The 20,317-nt window shown below is 41.0% G+C and overlaps 1 pseudogene; it reads right to left on the bottom strand.

The window, feature by feature from the left end:
• Positions 1–15,007: 15,007 nt before the first annotated feature.
• On the bottom strand, positions 15,008–17,949 carry LOC129665469 (toll-like receptor 13; annotated as a pseudogene).
• Positions 17,950–20,317: the final 2,368 nt, after the last annotated feature.

Raw genomic sequence — 20,317 nt, 5'->3', positions numbered from 1 at the left:
AGAAAGAAAGAAAGAAAGAAAGAAAGAAAGAAAGAAAGAAAGAAAGAGAAAGAAAGAGAAAGAAGGAAGGAAGGAAGGAAGGAAGGAAGGAAGGAAGGAAGGAAGGAAGGAAGGAAGGAAGGCAAAACAAAAACAAAAACAAGGGCCCAAGAAAGAGGTAATAAACAGGTAATAACACTGATCACAGGGAACTCTAAACTTGGGAAGGCTAGAAGTCAAAGCCTGCATGAACCTGGGATGACAGGACATCAGTCATTGTCTTAAATAGGGTTTTATCGCTGTGAAGAGAAACCATGACCACAGACAGCAGCTGTTTTTAATTTTTTAATTAATTAATTTATTTATTATGTATACAATGTGTGTTTGCATGTACACCTGCACACCAGAAGAGGGCACCAGATTTCATTTTAGATGGTTGTGAGTCACCATGTGGTGGCTGGGAATTGAACTCATGACCTTTGGAAGAGTAGCCAGCACTCTTAACCTCTGAGCCACCTCTCCAGCCCGGACAGCAGCTCTTCTAAAGGAAAACATTTAATTTGTCCTAGCATAAAGTTTAGAGGTTTAGTCTATTCTCATCACGGTGGGAAGCATGGCAGCATGCGGGCAAACATGGTGCTGGAGGAGCTGAAAGTTCTACATCTAGATGTACACACAGCAGGGAAAGAGAGAGAGACAGAGACAGAGACAGAGAGACAGGGACACACACAGAGAGGCACAGAGAGAGACTTGGCCATGCTTGAGCATCTGAAACCTCAAAGCCTGGTCCCTGTAACACACTTCCTCCACTTCTAATAGTGCTACTCCCTGTGAGCCTATGGGGGGTCATTTTCATTCAAACCAACACAGTTATCCACTGCAACTTCCTAAAGAGGAGGGTTTATGCCATTATTTAGATTCCAGTGCCTCGGTCTTAAATTGGTATGCTTAGCACCACCATCATAAAAGATACCATTCTCTCTTCTTCGCTAAGATGTGATACACCTAACTTTTAGTCAAGCTGTAGTGATTCAGCAGGAGACTGTTTCCTTATTTCTCTTGTAGCTTCAAGTGCCCATGTGATCAAGTTTTAGATCTCCTTTGTGAGAATGTTCCTGAAAAGGAAATTCAGGCTTTCTTCTGACCTTTACTCTCTCCTGCTAGCTGGAAGATGGCAAGTGCTACTGCAGCCATGTTGGACATATTACCACCATAACCTCTACACTATCAACATGACAGAGAAAGGGCACTGCGCGCGCGCGCGCGCGCGCGCACACACACACACACACACACACACACACACACACACACACACACACGGCGGGGGGGGTGGTGGTAGGACCAACGCACCAATGTTGGGAAACGTAGGAATGTTGGGAAACGTGCGCCTGTTGAGGTTACACGCGTGTTCACAAATCACACCATGAGATCGGTTCCACGTGGGAGGTTTATTAGGGGAAGGGGGGGTTGCAGAGAGAGAGAGAGGAGGAGAGAAAGAGAAGAAAAGAGAGTAAGAGAGGGAGGGGGGCTCCAGGAGTTCTTATAGGGTGACCCAGGGCATGCGCAGGTCATTCCAGGTGGTCTGGGTGTCTTCACAAATGCCTGATAACCGGTTTGTCAGGTCCCTTGGGGCTGGTCTTAGAAGTGCCTGCTTACTGATCCCAACAGGGTGAGCGGAGACTAAAACATGAGAGCACAGTGCAATGGGACATAATACAAATTCCATTGGGCCATTAGTAGATTAGTGGGGTAAAATGGATTTCTTTTTTAAATCAGTGGTGCTTGGGCAACTGTGTAGTTACATATTGAAAGAATTTTCTGATTATTAATTTTATTTCTTCGTGATGCTGAGGACGAAACCCTGGTCCCCATACATTCTAGGCAAGTGCTAGGCCACTGAGCGATACGTCTAGCCTAGAAACATAAAATACAATGTCTTCTTCACACATTCAGCAGATGAAATTCTGAATGGACAAAGACATAGAAGACAGCCTCTCTGATTGAATGGAGAGCTCAACTCTTAGGTTTGGCTGGTGGGGCCTCCAGCCTCCAGGGCTGGAATTATAGGCATGCACATATGCCTGCTTTTTCCATGGCCACTGGGGTTTGAACTTAGGTCCTCAAACTTACAGCGCAAGCCCTCCTCCTCACTGAGCTCCCTCCTTTAGGATCGCCCTAAAATTAGTCATTATCTTTGTATCTCTCCCTCTCTCTCCATCCCCCCCCCCACATTATACACATCATTAGAGGAAAGTTTTGAAAATGTAGATATAAAAATTAAATCATTCAAACTTTTACCACTCAATAATCATCACTGTTAATTGCCGGGGCCTGGCAGCAGAGTCGAAAGGTTCTTGAGTTGGGAGTGAGGATTAAAATTAATAAACTAACACACAACACATGAGACCTTTCTGAGAGGCTCTAGTGCAGACTGCTTTTAAGCCAGAGTAAAAACAGCTCAGCACAATGGGTTAAATTTACAAGGAGGTGAAACAAGAGGTGTGATCTTTTTTTTTTTAAAATAAAAATATTTGTATATTTATTGGGATTATCTACTATGCAATAATTATATATGCAAATATGTAGATAGATAGATGATTGATAGATTAAACTACAATATATATTTAACAAAGCCATGCATTTACTAAAAGCTGTTCATTTTTCAGAAAATGTTAATGAAAATTTGAAAAGATTCTTTTGAGTAACCTATTTACATTTAGTCACATAGAATATTCTCTTTTCTTTCAATTGTGGCATTCAAACACAAGGCTTTGCATTTTCTATATAAGTGTTCCAACATCAAATTATATTTCACCTTCATATTTTCAGTTCAAACAACTTTGTAAATATTTGGTTGAGGCACATATTTATGTATGATCACCTACATGCAGGATGTGTATGAAAGAGGTCTCCATAGGGTGTCTTCCTCTATTGCTCTTCACCTTGTTTGTTAAGAGGGTATAAAAAGACGTTAAAAAGTGGTTAAGTAGCAGTCAGGCAGTGTATCTGAATAAAAAAATGAAGCTTAAAGCAACAGAATAATATTTTCTAAAATAAAGTGTAGCCCAAAAATTTTTCCTAATTATAATTAATATTACCATCATCTAATAATATTATCTAATATTGTACATCTGTTATTATTTGTAACTATTATATATCTAGTATTGTATATCTAAATATTTATTATATTATTATTATTATCCATATGTGGTTCTCTATTCTGCTCCTATATTCTGCTGGAAGAAACCTCTTTGATGATAATTGGACAAGGCACTGGTTTATGAATATAGCAGGATGTCATTAGAAATTATTTAATTGACTTTTTCTAAGTGTGTTTGTATATACTATAGGTCTTTGACCAATCCAATCTTGAGTTCCCAACTATTTAGACAGTATAGGGTGTGGACTCCCTTCTTCTCCCCCTCATAGGTTGGGGACCAGAGAGTTTTCAGTGGGAAGGCTTTCTCCAGAATCTGATGGGAGCAAATATAGAGACCCACAAACGATATTATCCTGAAAGTGGGTATAAATTGGGGGTCTCTATTGGGTCCCTCCCATTGGATATGGGGAACTTCCCAGAAGATGGGGAGGAAAGATTGAAGGCATCAGAGGGGATGGAGAATAATAAGTGAGCATGACCCATTGAATCAACTAAGCAGGGCCCACATGAGTTTACAGAGACTGAAGTAGCAAGCACTGGACCTGCTTGGGTCTGCACCAGGTCCTCCGTGTATAGGTTATATTTGTTAGATTGTTGTATTTGTGAGACTACTAACAGGGGGAGAGAGTGTATCTATTTTGGTTTTGCCTGCTCTAGAGACTGTTTTCCTACTACTGGGTTGCCTTGACCAGCCTCAATAGGAGGGCTTTTGCTTTGTCTTTTTAAAATTATTTTTATTTTTATTAATTACAGTTTATTCACTTTGTATACCCCCTGTATGCCTCCCCTCCAAATCCCGCCTTCCCTCTTCCCCACCCATGTCCCTCTCCCAGTCCATTGATAAGGGAGGTCCTCCTCCCCTTCCAAGAGGTGTGATCTTGACAAGCTCTCCCACCTGCTGTCACAAACAAAAGGAGAGGGACTTGGAAATTCTTCCCAGACTTCACTGAAGGCCTGGTAAAAGCAGTCTTTCCACTGAGATTTAAATATCAAAGCAGCTGCTAGAACAGCGGCTCCCAACAGTTAATATTCTGGGGTTGTGCCTTCATAAAATTGTAATTTCATGTCTAGATATATAAATGTACATATATGAACATGGGAGTTTCCTTAACATTATTTTATAATTTGATCATTTTTCAGCTTACTACACTGGCACTTTTTTCCACTTTGATAAATATATACATTTATATTCTCATAAATGAGGCCTAAAGAGCATCCTACTCCATGGACATGTTGTGAATTATCTTAGCAGCATACTACTACTTTACATTACTATGATCTTGAAGTTTTCACCACTACCAAAAATAATCTAAGAAATAGTTTTAAGGGTGGAGAGGTGGTTCCAGAGTTAAGAGAGCTTGCTGTACAAACCACATCCCAGCACCCTCACTGGGGGACTCACACATGCTTTTAACTCTAACTTCAAGGGTTCTGACACCCAGTTCTGACCTCCTTGGACACCAGCACATATGTTCACACACACACACACACACACACACACGCACACGCACACACACACACACGCATGTACATAGGGGCTCTGACTCTACAGCTTCACTTCTGCCCTCCATTCCCTTGAAGTGTTGGTGGCGTGCACCCTCCTTTCCTGTCCTACCCTCAAATCCAAATGCAAAATTTAGCACCCCCTGTCCAGCAGGTCAGTCCTACATATTAATTATTAACAATAAAGTAAGGAGTAATAAAAATAGAGTGAATGAGGTTGAGGAGATGGCTCTGTGTGTAAATCGCTTGTTCTGCAAACTTGAGGACCTGAGTTTGATCTCCAGCATCCACATAAAAGCCGGGTGTGTCAACCAACATTATAACCTCAGCACTGGGGAGGCTAAACAGGATGGTCCCTGGGGCTTGCTAGCCAGCTAATTTAGCCAAATCCGAGAGCTCTACAGACAGTGAGAGACCCTGTCTCAAAACCTGATAGCTATCAAGCAAGACATTAATACAAGTCTCTGGGCTCACATATGCAAACACACACACACACACACACACACAATTTGGGATCTCTTGCCTCTCGAACTGTGAAGATTGTATTTCTGTTGCTTTAAGCCACTACATTTGGAGTGATTCGTTATAGTGGTTGTAAGAAATTGACACACACTGTGTTACCTGCCCTGTTAACAGTAGAATGCTTAGGCAGCTCTTTAGGAAAGAACAATGGGGCCAATAGGATGTCCAGGGTTCATTGCAGTACTTGCTCCAGCATTGGTTGGTTCCTCAGATGACCAGCAGGTGGAGGTGCTGTACAAGTGATGGAGAGGAACCAACTTCTAGTTCACCTTCCTCTACTCTCTCCCTGTCTCCCTCTGTGTCTCTGTCTGTCTGTCTTTCTGCCTGTCTCCCCCTCTTTCTCCATCTTCCCCCCTGTCTTGTAAGATCTCATGTGCCCCATGCTGCCCTCTAACTCACTATGTAGCAGAGGATGACCTTGAATTCCTGATCCTCTTACCTCCATTTTCCAAGGGCATTACAGGTGAGTTGAGCATCACCACACTAAGACCCCTCTCCCACTTTAAATGGCTTATTTATTTCATCTTTCTTACCCTTAAAATCAGCATGTTCTTCCCCAAAGCAGCATGTTTGGCCCTTGCACATCGTCAGATAATTTAGAGACCAGAAATTATATATTGGGCATTCTCTTTCTCCCTCCTTCCCTTCCCTCATTATTCTTCCTCCTTTTATTACAACATCTCATGTATCCCAGGCTAGCCAAGAATGCAGCATATTGCCAAGGGTGACCTTCAACTCTTAATCTTACTAACTCCACCTCCTGAGTGCTGAGATTATAGACATGTATACAACCACTGCTGAAGTTCAAACCCAGGATGCCATTCCTGTCACTCTTCTGAGCTACATTCCCAATCCTTGGATTTGGCATTTCAAGAACTGAAAGGGTTTTTTTTTTTTTTTTTTTTTTTTTTTTTTTATGTAGACAAGGCCATGCTGTGTTGCCCAGGCTGGTTGACAGCTTAATCTTTCTGCCTTAAGCTTCTCAAGTATTTAGGGCTGCAGGTACATGCCACCATGCTCAACTGAAGATCTAGTAGCATTTACAAAGCTTTCAATGCTGGAAAACTGCCACCTTTGATCTGGATCTGTTGGTATATGCCTGCAACCCCAGCTGCTTGGGGGCTTGAGACTAGATGACTCCATTGAATTCAAGGCCTGTCGGGGATGCAAATGGAGTTCAAGATGAGCTGTGGATATAACTCAACGGTAGACTGAGGCTATAACTCCAATTCCCAGTATAATAGATAGGTAGATAGATAGATAGATAGATAGATAGATAGATAGATAGATAGATAGATAGATAGATAGATAGATACCATGACCTTTGGAGAAAATGCTCCAGGGATGGTGTTAGCAAAAGGCAGGATGGACAAAGCCAGTGACCACTGTGTTTACAGGGGCTTGTCTTTGATAAGGTCATCATCATACACACGATGCTTTCTGCTCCAGTTCCTTCTTTAAAGAGGAAGATGGCTCTCTTGGTTAATGTTTGTGGGTCAGGAGTGCTGCTGATCCCTGCTATGAATTATTTCACTTAACACTTCTGGAAAATGCTGTTTCGATGATGCCATTTTATAGATGGGATGCATGAAGAGTTAGTTATGAAGAAGGGAATCCAAGCCTCAAGTTCTGGTCATCTGGGTATAGTTTCTGTGCTACTCTTAGGGATTTGGCTTCTGGCCATCTTTCCTTTCTTTGCTTTAGCATAGAAATCAAATCATTGATTTGATCCTTGGACCATGCATCACATGGCATTGTAATTATCATTTTATGTAGAGGTGTTTTATCAATTACTGCAATCATTGCAGTTACAGTCTACCTAACAAAGGCAACCTTAAGGCAAAAAAGGATATATTTTGGTCCATACTTTGAGTAGAGTCCATTGTGGTGGGAAAGGCACAGCAGCTATAGCTTGAGGCTACATCAGCAGAAGGGAGATGAATGCTTGTGCTCAGCTTGATTTCTCTTTTGAATTCAGTCCAGCTACCGTTCCATTCCCACCACAATAAGCCCCATCTACAAACACCCTCACAGATACACCCAAAAGTTTGTCTCCCAGGTGATCCTGGCTCTATCAAGTTAACAACCAATATTAACCATCACATTATGGTTTTCTAATTGGATAGCAAATTTCATCAGAGGTTAGCCAACCGTTGTCCTCCAACAAAAACCTGGTGCTGTGCTTAAAGCCATTGCTTTTTCACTAAATGCTCATTAACATGTGATTTGGGAAGTCCCCTAGTTAGACCTTGAGACCTTTCATTGCTCTGACAAACTCTGTGAAGAAAAGCATCTTAAAGAAGGAAAGATTAACTTTGGCCAATGATTTCAGTGGCTGCAGTCCCTAGTTGCTTGACTCCACTAGCTTTTGGCCTGTGAGAAGGCAGGGTAGCCTGGTTGGGAGCACTGTGGCTCAAAATCTCAAATCTCAAGTACAGAGGAGAAGGGATCTGGGTTGCCATATATACCTCAGGGCTTGTACCCACTGATGTAACCTCCTACTGGGCCCCATGTCCTAAAGTTTTTACCACCACCCAACAAGCGTCACAATCTGGCAAACGGGTCTTTATTTAGGAAGTTTGACAGGGGACACGTAAAGTCTAAACCATAACAGGCTCTTGTTCATATCACTATACTTAACTGATTTAATATGGTAAAGGGCCCTGGCAAATTTCCTTTGTGATCCACTTACCACGTCACTATATTTAATGATTTAATATAGAAAGAGCCCTTGGCAAAGTTCATCTGTGATCTACTTCCAATTGGCCACCAATAATGGGCTTAGATGCACCCTGAAGGTAAAGTACACAGTAAAATCGGGTGATTGCACTAAGCCATTACTGAGTCAATATAACCTTCCTGATTGACAGACAGATCTTCACAGCCGCCAGTGTCCAGACACATCTAGAAGGCTGCCTGCTTGCTTCCTGCATTAAAGATCATTTTTATTGAGCTAAATGTAGGGCACTGAAGTTAAATTACCCGGTTTTATATAAATACATAATATATGGTTGGATATGTAGTTCAGTTGGGATAGCAAAGCCCTCGCTTTGATCTCTAGCACTGCAGAAAACAGTGCATTAGCACATGTCCGTAATCCCAGCACTGAGGAGCTGGAGGCTGGAGGATCAGCAGTTTAAGTTTATATAGTAAGTTCAAGGCCAGCCTTGGATACATGAGATCCTGTCTCAAAAATTAAGCACACACACAAACAAGAAACTTCATAATGTACTTGTAGATATTCTATTAGATTACTTTGACGATCAGAATGAACATTATTTTAGACAAATAAATTTGCTCAAGAATAAAGAGCCTTTCTGTGATTTGATGAACAATGATGTATTTTCATACACTGACATGTATCCTCATTAAATTCCATTTTATAGCATAACCTTTATATACCTGTTGAAATAATTTATTGGATTTCACTGTACCTATGGTATTCTTAGGTTTATAATTGAAAATAAAACTATATGGGCCTGAAAAAAAGGCTTGGTGTATAATGGTGCTTACTTCCAAGCCTAATAATATCTTTAATCCCTGGGACCCATACAGTAAAAGGAGAGAGCAAGCTCCCAGAAGTGCTCCTCTCACTGCCACATACTCTCAGGCCATGATATCTATATACATACGTACATACATACATACATCTATAAGAAAACATTATTGCTGTAACTTTATATTTATTGGCAGAATGACTGAAATGCAAAGAACCAAGGATGGTCACAGGTATAAAAGTGTTTGTGAAATATTAATAAAATTTACAATGGCGAAATTATAATATCGTTACTGTTATTTTAAAATTAATATTTGTGTGCACATGTGTGATGTGTGTGGAGGGGGGATGGTTTCAATGCTAAGATGAGAGGTCAAGTTTGTGGAGTCCATTTTCTTCTTCCGTCTTTATGTGGCTTCCTCAGGCTGTCAAGCTTGCTTGGCAAGCACCTTTATATACTGAGCCATGGCACCAGGCCTGTTACTGTTATTTTTTTTTTTAAGAGAGATTATCCAAAGAGAAATCTAAAGAATATGTAATGATTACGTGTTAAACACTGTGTCACCTGAGGGAAGTTAATTTTTGAAGATATGAGAACCTTGACAGAGTAACTGTTTAACCCTGGGCATTTTAGACTTGGCTGACAGACAGATTCAAATTCAGTAGGCCTGAGATTCTATATTTCTGTATTTCATGAGCTTCCAGGGGATATGCTCATGCTTTGGGTTTGTGAAACAGTGTGAATAGAAAGCTATCATGTTAACTCTGCCTTTGGTTTGGTTTGGTTTGGTTTGGTTTGGTTTGGTTTGGTTTGGTTTGGTTTGGTTTGGTTTTGGTTTGGTTTGGTTCAAACAGAGTTTCCCAATATAGTGTATACTTTCTTCAAATTCATGATCCTCCTGATCATAGACCTGACTCTGCCTTTTAAACCATTACCAATCATATTATCACTAGAATAAGTGTAGTTACAAAAAAAAATACTGTAACAGACCCCAGACCTTAGGCGATCCCTAGAACTTAGCATAACTGACTCAACGACAGGAGTACCATTCAGGCCATAAAATTTACCACCTGCAAAAATTAAAACAAAGGCCTAATCTATCAAAGTCCATAGTTCTGGAAAGTCTTTAAATGTACTAACCTTGCCTTTTGTCTTCTGTGGTTCTGTAGTGTGCTTCTGCCTAACTATTCTAGTTAACTGAAGTGTGTCAACCTGGGACATGGTTTTTGTCCTTAAAAGCTCACCCTGAGAAAGGATCCTGAACACCCAGTGTACTTAGTTACTGGCTGGTTTTCTATTGGCTTAAACACATGTCTGAGCAGTTTTTTCAATAAGTAATCAATTGGGAAGTAGAGACATTACCCTCCCTTTTTTTTTTTTTTTCACAAATACAAGACTGTCACAGAAACTATGGTTTAGAAAATCTCGAAAGCCACACTAGTAGGCCTCAGATTTATTTTCCTATGTATTGTCTACTCCTCTTTTCATAGCAAAGAAAATTTCAGTTCTTCAACATAAATTAAAGCTAAATTATATGAATGCATACACATACACACACACACACACACACATCCAAGAGTGGTGGCATATGTCTGTAATCCCAGCACTGTGGGACACATTGGCAGGCAAATGTCTGTGAGTTAGAAGCAAGCTTGGTCTACAGAGCAAGCCCAGGACAGCCAAGGCTACACAGAGAAACCCTGTCTCCAAAAACCATATATACAACCTGTGAATGAACCATATATGAAAGAGAATGCGTAAGTATATACATATATATTTCTATCTTTAGTGGCAAGAGGGTATTTATTTTTATAATTTATTTTTCTATTGTCATTTAACCCTTGCTACTTCAGATTTGTTTAAAGACAATTTATATAATAACTTTCAAATCTCTCTTTGTTAAAAATAGAGCTCAATGCTTTCATTTAAAATTAAAAAGTGCTTGGAGCTCTAGTAATTTATTCTAGGAAATGAATTTCCCTGTGTCCTGGCTAGTTAGTTAATATTTAACATATAAGAACACATAATGCAAGCCCCTATGAAATTAACGAGTATGCCTTGAACTATAGCACCATCCACTCCAAGTCCCAAGCAGGAATGACAACAGCACCATTTTATCAGTGATGGCAACAAACAGTAATTCTTTCATTTAATTTATCATCATCATTATGTGGATGAAAGTCAGACTAAGACACAGAAAGAGATGTTATAAAGTCAGTCCTCTCCTTCCATCTTTATGTGAGCTCCAAGGATCAAACACAGCTCATCATATTTTTGAGGAAAGTACTCTTGCCTGCTGATCCATTTTGATTGCCTTCACATTTCTTTTTATTGATTAAGACATACTTTATTTTAATTTTATGTGCATGGGTTTTACCTGTATGTATGTATGTATGTATGTATGCCATGTGAGTGTAGTGCCAGAAGAGGCCAGAAGAGAGCATCAGATTTCCTGAAACTGGAGTTATAGATGGCTGTGAGCCACCATGTGGGTGCTAGGAACCAAACCCTTGCCCTCTAAAGGAGAAGCAAACAATTTCATCCAGCCATTTCTCCAGCCCCTGCTTCTTTTTTTTAATACCAACAACAGTCTGCTTCTCAGATTGCTTCAGAGGTGCAGGATTACTTTGTTGCAGCAAGTGCCCACTCCATTACTGAAGTTATTCATAGACGCTTTGAACAAATCCCCACTGTTTCCTATCTGGAGACTGATCCGGTGGGACAAAGCTGATATTCTTCTAGCTAATAGTAACAAGCAAGACCAACTTCACGAACATATAAGCAATGTCCTCACACAAGGTCCCTAACTCCAAAGGCTCTTTTGCTTGCTTGAATGTTTTGTGATCTCTATTCTGAAATTCTGAAAAACCTTGAACTCACTTTGTAGCCCAGCCTCGCTGGGACCTCACAGAGATATGGCAGCCTCTGCTTCCAGAATGCTGATATTAAAGGCATGCACCACCATGCTTAGCTACATTTCCAGTTTACACAGGGTTTCCCCATATCTGCAGAACAAGAACAAACACGGTTTCCTAGAAAACGCCTATTTCAGCCACTCTTCAAAATGAAGTCAGTCCTTGTAGTTAACGCTTTACCTTTTCTTTCAAGAAAGACTTGACCCCTGTGTACCTCAATGCACTTTCCTTTTAGCCCTCAACCATCATCTTCTTCACAACATTGGAAGCCTCCTGTCACATAGTTTCAAGGTCTCTTAGGCCACCGACCAGCATGCTGCCTAGTGGTCTTAATCTTTTTAAATGTTAAGTGAGATAGGTTGGTTTCATTAAGATAAATGTGGCATGTTAGTTATGTTAGATCTTAGTCTCTGTTTTGTTTTCCCTGCTGTGAAAGAATCACTAAGAATAAGAAGAATCGGTAAGAAGGAGAAGAGAGCAATGCTCTCTTCCACCCAATAGAATCTGTTCTTAAGCCTATTGAGATTATTTGCATAGCACTTCCCTTCTGCCTGGCATGGAGGGAGGGCAGAGGAGAGCAGCCCTGGGATGGAGGGGGCAATCATGAAATGGCCAGAACAACCAGATAGGTGAAGATTTCTCAAGACCAGGAGAGGAACACAGGCTTGCACATCCCTTCCATTACTCAAGAGCTATTTCACCCCCAGGGAGGTGACAGAACTTTACGGAAGAATGGGTGTGCCCAGTTGAAGTACCACTTCAGCACTTACCCTGAAGTGGTAGAGTGGCAGGCTTCCAAAAGCCAGTTTGGACAATGGGTATATTATTGGTGATCAACATGGTCCAAAAACTGGGACACAGTCACCAATTTTTTTTTCTCTATGTGTAAAAATAATAGAGAGTGAGGTGCATATGGTGGTGCGTTCCTGTGATCCCAGAAATTGGGAGGCCACAATAAGATCTTGAGTTCTAGGCCAGCCTGAACTATGTAACAAGAACTTGTCTCAAAAACAACAACAACAAAGATTGGAGAAGGACCATTTTTTTTGTTGTTTTGATTTTTTTGTTGTTGTTGTTTTTGGAAACAGGGTTTCTCTGTGTAGCCTTGGTTGTCTTGGACTCTCTTTGTAGACCAGGCTGGCCTCAAACTCACAGAGCTCTGACTGCCTCTGCCTCCAGAGTTCTGGAATCACAGGCATGTGCCACTGTGCCAGGTGGACCAAAATTTTTAAGTAGTAGAAAGGACTGGGTTAATATATAACATGTATGTTGGCAGGTGAGCTAGGGTATATTGAGGTACACACCTGTTGCCCAAGTTGAAGAAAAATTGCCCTTCAGGTCTCTTCCTCAACAAGCTGATCCTAGAATCTTGTACATAAGGGGGAGACTAGAAGTAAGCCAACGACTTAGGTGAAAGCTTTTCCTGGAGAAACAGTCTGAAACAGGTAGCACTGTCCCCTCTGTAAACTGATCTGATTTAGGTTTGTAAGGTCCCACATACAACTGGAATTTGTAGGACTTTTACACAAAGTACCTGCTGGTAAGACCTTATGGTCCCTTTGCTTAATGCCAGAGCTATGCCCCCTTTCAACTTTATAGATATTCAATTGACAAGGGTTCGAAACTCCAAACTAAAAAACCAGTCCAAAGTCATAGTACTGGTATTGGGAACAACATGAGCTAGATTTTTAAAAATGATTTATTTATTTATTTATTCTGTATTTATTGTTCTTTCTGCATGGGATCCCATTATAGATTGTCATGAGTTACCATGTGGCTGATGGGAATTGAACTCAAGACCTCTGGAGGAGCCTACCAGTGCTCTTAAACTCTTAGCCATCTCTCCAACGCATGAATTGGGCTTTTTATTGGAATGTGTGTTAAGTTTCCATTATAGTCTCTGTTGGCATGAGAATCCATAAGTCAGCTTGTCCTCCAGACAGAACACAAGAGCTTAGGAGAACTATTGTACAGATCTATCAACTTTGGAAAAAGTGGACTTGATGAATTAGCAGAGTGGTAAGAGTTGCCAAAGATATCACCCCGCCTAGTTGGGCAAAACTGACTTCATAGAAATGCTACCTTAAGACATCTTAAAATAGGTTTGGAAACCCCAATGGCTGTGATCTGGGGCATCAGCCGCAGATCAGAGTCATGCAGGAGACAAGTCTTTTTCTTTTTCTTTTTTTTTTTTTAAAGTTGATTTAATTTTACTTTATGTGCATTAGTGTGAAGGTGTCAAATCCCTTGTGAGCTGCCATGTGGGTGCTGGGAATTGAACCCGGGTCCTTTAGGAAGAGCAGATGGTGCTCTTCACCACTGAGCCATCTCTCCAGCCCAAGTCCTTTTCTTTTCCTTATTTTACTTTTTGTTTTTATGGCATTTATTCTGTTGCTATGTTGTCTTTGTGTTGTTGTTTCTGTTGTTATGGGTTCTTAGTAGTACAGTGCTGTTATATGACACTACTCCTGGGGAGACATGAACAAATGTCTACTCACTCCAGATAGAGAACTGACAGCAGACCAAAGTCCAACTTGGTGAAGCAATGAGTTTTATTGGGGTTATTTATAAGAACATGAGCGAGGAGTTGCTTATAGGAGCAGAAATGACTCAAAGACCACTGCATCCCCAAAGGCTACCCAAGCTTGGATATAACAGCTTACAAAAGCTGGGAACCTGGAGCCCAGTGCACACACACCCCTATAGGTAGCTCAACAGGATGGAAAGTGTCCTTTCCAGGTGGCTCAGTTTGTCTGAGAGTCTTACAGGCAGCAGGGATGCTCTCTGCTTCTTCCAGGCAGCTGGCTTGTCTGAGATATCTCCCAGCACTCTTTACTGTTTATATCACACGGGGGAGGAAAGGTCCTAGTAATCGGTCAGTTTGGGGATTTCATGAAACTATTTTTAGTTGTTTACTTCCTGTCTTAACAAACTCCCCTGCACGGTGGAATATTTCAATCTCTCCTTAGAATATCCTGTCTTTTTTTTTCCCCTCCCTGTAAGCATCTGTCTTAAGAAGTTTCCCTCCAAGATGGAAGGTTTTAATCTTGAAGGAAACTGGTCCACAGGAAGCACAGTCACCCATGACAGAAGCTGATTTGGAGAAAGTACTTGAGCAACGATCTCAAACACACGTGAAGACTTTTCCTGTTCCCCAGAATTCCGGGTGACTGGCGTTCCAAATCCTCTTCTTAATAAAATAGGAATTCCTTCCTCATATACAATTCTATACTCGTGGGACCCTGCTCCTGAAAGTTTTCCAAGTAGTCCCTTGCACTCGCCTGATGAACACTATCCAATTGGTCATGGGTCTTCCAGGTGTAAGCAACCCCTGCTTTTGTTCCTGGAGAGTGGGTTCATTTAGTCAGACTCAGCTTACACAAATTTTGGGTAACATTATTCAGCCAGGGTTGGGGTTGTAAGACTTTCAGTCACTCAACAGCAATTTCCTTCTCCACAGTCTCATTGCTCAATACATTTCTAATGCACTCCCAGAGATATGGCTGCTGGTGAGTACTGTCTGGCCAAGTGAAAAATGTCTGTTTGTTTATGAGATTCCCGACTCGGTGGTAGATGGACAGCTTATAGTTAAGAATCTCTACAAGGAAGATCAAGATGATGACATCCTTGTGCTCATAGAATATCTTTATGTTGGCCAGCTGGACTTCAATCTGGCACCATTCATTGTGCAGGTAGTGGTTGCTGACCACACACAATGTTTTACAACTTGTGTTAATAGCATTCTGGATGTTCTCGAAGATGCCTAGTTCTAAGTCCCGTTGGTGAAGACAGAGCTTGAATGTGGTCTGGTTGCCTTCTTCTAGGGCTGGAGCAAGCTCTTTGTATACCCACACCTCATCAGTGGCTGAGAAAGAAACAAAGGCATCATACAAGAAATTCTTATCCGTTTTGTGCCATTTAGTAAGGTACCAGGCCCTACATATGTACAAACCATACCACGGAGACAAAATTATCTTGGCACTGAACCAAGAGAAGACCATGGGGGTGAGGATCATACTGAAGCAACAGAAGAAGTAAACCTTTCCCAAGTCAAAATTACACATGGCATCATCAAAAGCTGTAAGCTCTGGATGTCTGGCTGCTGAAAGGAGTAGCTCCAAAGGAAAGGGAAATGGACCTCCTCTGTGGTCATTGACCAGTTCCTGAACTGCAAATTGTCACAGGTGCATAAGTTCATTCTCATAGACATAAAAACCTTCAATGATTTTAGATTCTACAAATGATTTTGATTAATGACTTTCAGGTTGTTCAATCTTAAAAAAAAGACCTGGAGGCTTTGCAAGCTGAAGAACATACTAGGTACCAATGACTCTAAATTGTTATTTTCAAGGCGGAGGGTCTTTAGCCTGTTGAGTTTTTGGAATAAGGAAGCAATTAAATACAGACTTTGATTTCCATCTTTTGTTCCTAAGATATCCAACTTTGTGAGATTAATCAGAGGGTCAAATTGATAGTAGTCCAGGAACACCGAGGGGTTTTTTTCCCCTAGGACTAACTCCTGCAAACTATTCAACCCTTGGAAAAAGTTGCTCAGAATGAACTGAATCCCATGCCTTTGTCCTCCTATCATTGTTCTTTGTTTCAATGATGTGAGTTTCATAAATGGAGGCTAATGAAGGGTCCTAGAGGTTTCATATGTGATCTAATTAAAACCTAGTTTCAAAACCTGCAGCTTTTCAACACCCAAGAAAAGGTGTTCATGAAAATATGACAAGCTATTGTACATAAGGTCAAGATGATATAGGCAAGTGAGATCAGAAAATGCTTTTGGCTCCATAATTTCCAGGCAGCTGTGGGAGAGATCAAAAACTTGGAGTTTTTTCAGAGGTCGGAAAGTTTCATGGTTGAGAGCCCGGATATCGTTGTCTCCAAGATCTAAGATCTCTAAATTTGGAAATGAGTAAAATAGTATCTGTCAATTGTTACTATCCAGCACCCAGCTAAGTTGAGCTCCTTCAGTGAAAATAGCCTACTGAAGGCCAGGTTATTGAGTTCTATGATGGGGTTTCTTGAAAGGAAGAGAGACTTAAAGCACTTCAAAGGTGAATATGCAAAATCTGGGAAGCTTTTCAACTTGTTGTGGCTCAGATCTACGATGGTCAAGTTCTGCAGGGAACCCCAGGCCCTGTTGCAGATGAAAGAAAGCTGGCACTTGTTCAGATTCAGTCTTTGGAGACTAGGCAGAGCATCAAACTCAATGTCATTGAGATGAACCAAGTCACTGTTTTGGCTCAGGTCAAAGAACAAAAGCCTGGTTGGTGCACTTTGCTAGATGCTTAATGCTCTCTGCATTGGTGGCGTTTTTCTGAAAAACCAGTGTCTCTAACATGGGTAGGTTTCTGAGGAGGTGGCAGAGAATTTTCATATTTAAGTGATCATGTCTAAGCTCGAGGTTACTAAGGTCCATAACCCTTACATTCTGCAGGTACTTAGCTGAAAGCATCTCCAGTTTCATCAACGTTGCACTCGGATTCACGCTCCTAAGGGGGAGAGTTCCCAGATACACATCCTGAATGGCACTGTGGCCGTTTTGGGAAGCACTTAGAGTTGTTAGGTTAGGCAGTGACAAAGCAGAGAAATTTAACTCCATTAGTTTGTTCCCCTGAAAACTCAGGTTGATCAGAGAAACCAATGACATAGGGCTATGGTCCAAGTAGATGATTCTGTTGTTAGTACGATCAAGGTGCTCCAGGCATGGAAGATGCTAGACTGCTTCAAGAATACCAGAAAAATGTGTAATTTTGTTTTGAGATAGGCTCAACTATTTCAGTTTGACTAGAAGAGTAAAGGTTTTTTTTTTTTTTTTTTTGTGGATACAGGTGAATATGATTGTGACTCAGGAGCAAGGTCTTCAGGTTAGACAGGCCCTCAAAGGAGTTATTCACACTTTGAATCTTATTTTCTACTAAATTCAGAAGAGTCAAATTCCCAAGTTCCCTAAAGGCACCTTCATTGATCTTCTAAATTAAGTTCCACTCTAGTCTCAAGCCCACCTGAGCAAACAGATTAGTGAAGCTCAAGGGAGGAAGGACTTGAATGTGGTTATTTGTAAGGTTGAGGTGAATAGTATATCCAGGTATGTCACTAATGGCATCTGTCAAGTTGGTGATCTTCTTCTGAATACAAAACATATGGTGAATATCAAATTCATACTGTGTGCACTTATTGAACCTATAAAGTCTCTGCCAAGGACAGGAGAGAAAGCTCTACTAACATGGGCAGGAGCTGTAGAGAAGGCACAAGGCTGCTTCCACTCATCTTGACTGCCCTAGGCATCCAGGTTACAACTGGAGAAAAAAAATCATTTCTCATATAGGATGCTCATGCTCAAAGGCATGGTCTTTACATATGGACTTTGCTGCAAAGAAAAACAAAAGTTTTTAGCTTAAACTTCTCTTTCCTAATAAGTGTTTTATAGCTGCTTCAAGAAAACAAAAAAAAACTCAATTCCAACATCAAACTTATTTTTTCCCCCGGAGACAGGGTTTCTCTTTATAACAGGACTGGCTGCCCAGGAAATCATTCTGTAGACCAGGCTCTTCTTGAACTCACCTGAGATCTGTTTACCTCCTGAGTGCTGGGGTCAAAAGGCATGAACCACTGTGCCCAGCCCAACTTTCTGTATTATCAAGAAAGGCTGCTGTCTTTTTTTTCTGCAACCAAAATTTTCAAAATGCAGAGTCAAAGGAGGCGAACAGTGTGTGTCACTTAACACATGACAACCAGGAAGTCCTCCTATCCTCTTCTTACATCTGTACAATAAAGCATCCTCCCCCTTGTCTTGTGGGCTGGTACCTGAAATGCCATCACTGCAGAGGCATTGTAAGGGGGGGGGGATGCAATGTCATTTGTGATGCAAGTCAATACGAATGAGGCCATATGATCAATCATTTTACCACAATTTGCATTCGATAGAGGGAGAGGTGAATTGGTAAACTTTGTACTTGAGCTGAACTGGGAGAGGAAAAGTAGAAGTGGGGGGGGGTGGCATTGGGCATGAGGAAGAACAAGCATTGAGTTAACAATTTAATGTGAGCAACATGCCCTGACTCGTGAAGTACAGGAACCCAATATCTGAGTATTTGTGAGTTTAAAAAATGTTCTATGTATTTGGTAGCTTTTCTTCCAGTGACCTGCTTGTTTAGCTCCATTCTTCATTTTCCTTCTTTCTTTTCTTTTTTTTTTTTTTTGTTTTTTCTGTGCTTTGTTAGCATTCCTGTATATTCTCTGCATGTTAATCCTTTGTTAATGTCAATGCAATGTATAATTGAACATTGTTTCTGAACTCCTTTATTGAAAGGAAAGAATCAGTGGTAATGTAGACTCCAATGAGACAAGTCTCAAGGAAGGATTGTCTGGATCAGATTCACCTGGGAGCATATCTGTGGGAGATTGTCCTAATTATATTAATTGATAGGGAAAGACCTAGTCTAAGAGTGTGTGGCACTATTCCCTGGGGTTGGCAGGATCCTGTAAGAGTACAGAAAGCAGGCCAAGCAGTGTTCATTCTCTGCTCTTGGCTATGGGTGGAATGTGACCAGAGGCTTCAAGCTCCTGCTGCCCATATGTCACTGCAAGGATGGACTACATATGAAAATAGGCTCTGTGAGAGGCTATTTTGTGGGGGTCTTTGCAAACACCAGAACTGACAGAGTAACTTAAATCCACATGAAGCAAGAAGGAAATAAGATTCACCATGACTGTTTTACCCCACATTGGTTCAAACTTCTAAAGTCTGATACTGGGCAGTATATTTTAGGCATATTTAAGTACAGTACAACTTTGGGAAATTTTTCTGATAATAATTAACTCTGTTTGTACAACAAAGCTCAAGACATGTTTACATTGAAACTCTTTACAAAGAACGTATGGCCACTTTCATAAATATGGGTTCTGTTGACTCAGAAATAATGCACAAGATAAGGGTCTGGGGTGAATGACTGAGATAAACATAATAAAAGTCTGTAGGAGTGGGAGTGGCCTGACCCTATAGATAGCCCAGAGGATGTTGTAAAGTACGAGTGACATCTTCAATAAGGATGGGTTTGATTGACTGAGAAACATAATAAAGATAAAGGTCTAGGAAGGAAGAGTCTAGGGTGAACAAACATAACGGTCTGGGGATTCAGGCATGGCTAGGCCCTGAAAATAGCACAGGTCATGAGGCTACAAACTACGTCCATTTCCAGCTTTCTGGGTGGAAAACAAGTAAACATGTGCTCGTTGAGGAGACTTCCGCGTGTGTGTGTGTGTGTGTGTGTGTGTGTGTGTGTGTGTGTGTGTGTGTGTGTAAGGGGGGAATGGTTGTTTCCATGGATGCTAGAAAAGGGTGCCAGATTACTTGGATCTGCTGTTATAGCTGGTTTTGAGCTTTTGGACATTGGGCCTTGGAACTGAGTGTAGAGTTCAGAGAACAACTTTCTGGAGTCAGTTCTCTCCTTCTACTTTATGGATCAAATTCAAATAGATTGTCAGGCTTGCCATCTCATGGGCCATATTCCTAGTTTTCAGAGGATGGATATAGTTGACGTTGACCAGGACAGAACAGAAGGACATGAAAATAGAGCTATCTACCAATGAAATGGGCATAGTATAATAAAGCCTATGATCCTCAGAAGAAGCAATGTTCTAATGATTGTGTTCACATTGATTTCATATCTGCTGGAGGCACACAAGGGCAAAAATGGCTCAGACATTCAGGACTCCACTTGGCTAGGGTT

The sequence above is a fragment of the Psammomys obesus genome, unplaced genomic scaffold (assembly GCF_907164565.1).
Source record: "Psammomys obesus unplaced genomic scaffold, mPsaObe1.curated_primary_1811, whole genome shotgun sequence".
Taxonomy (NCBI): Eukaryota; Metazoa; Chordata; class Mammalia; order Rodentia; family Muridae; genus Psammomys; species Psammomys obesus.
The sequence above is the reverse complement of the archived record's forward strand: the minus strand, read 5'-3'. Positions and strand labels throughout refer to the sequence as shown.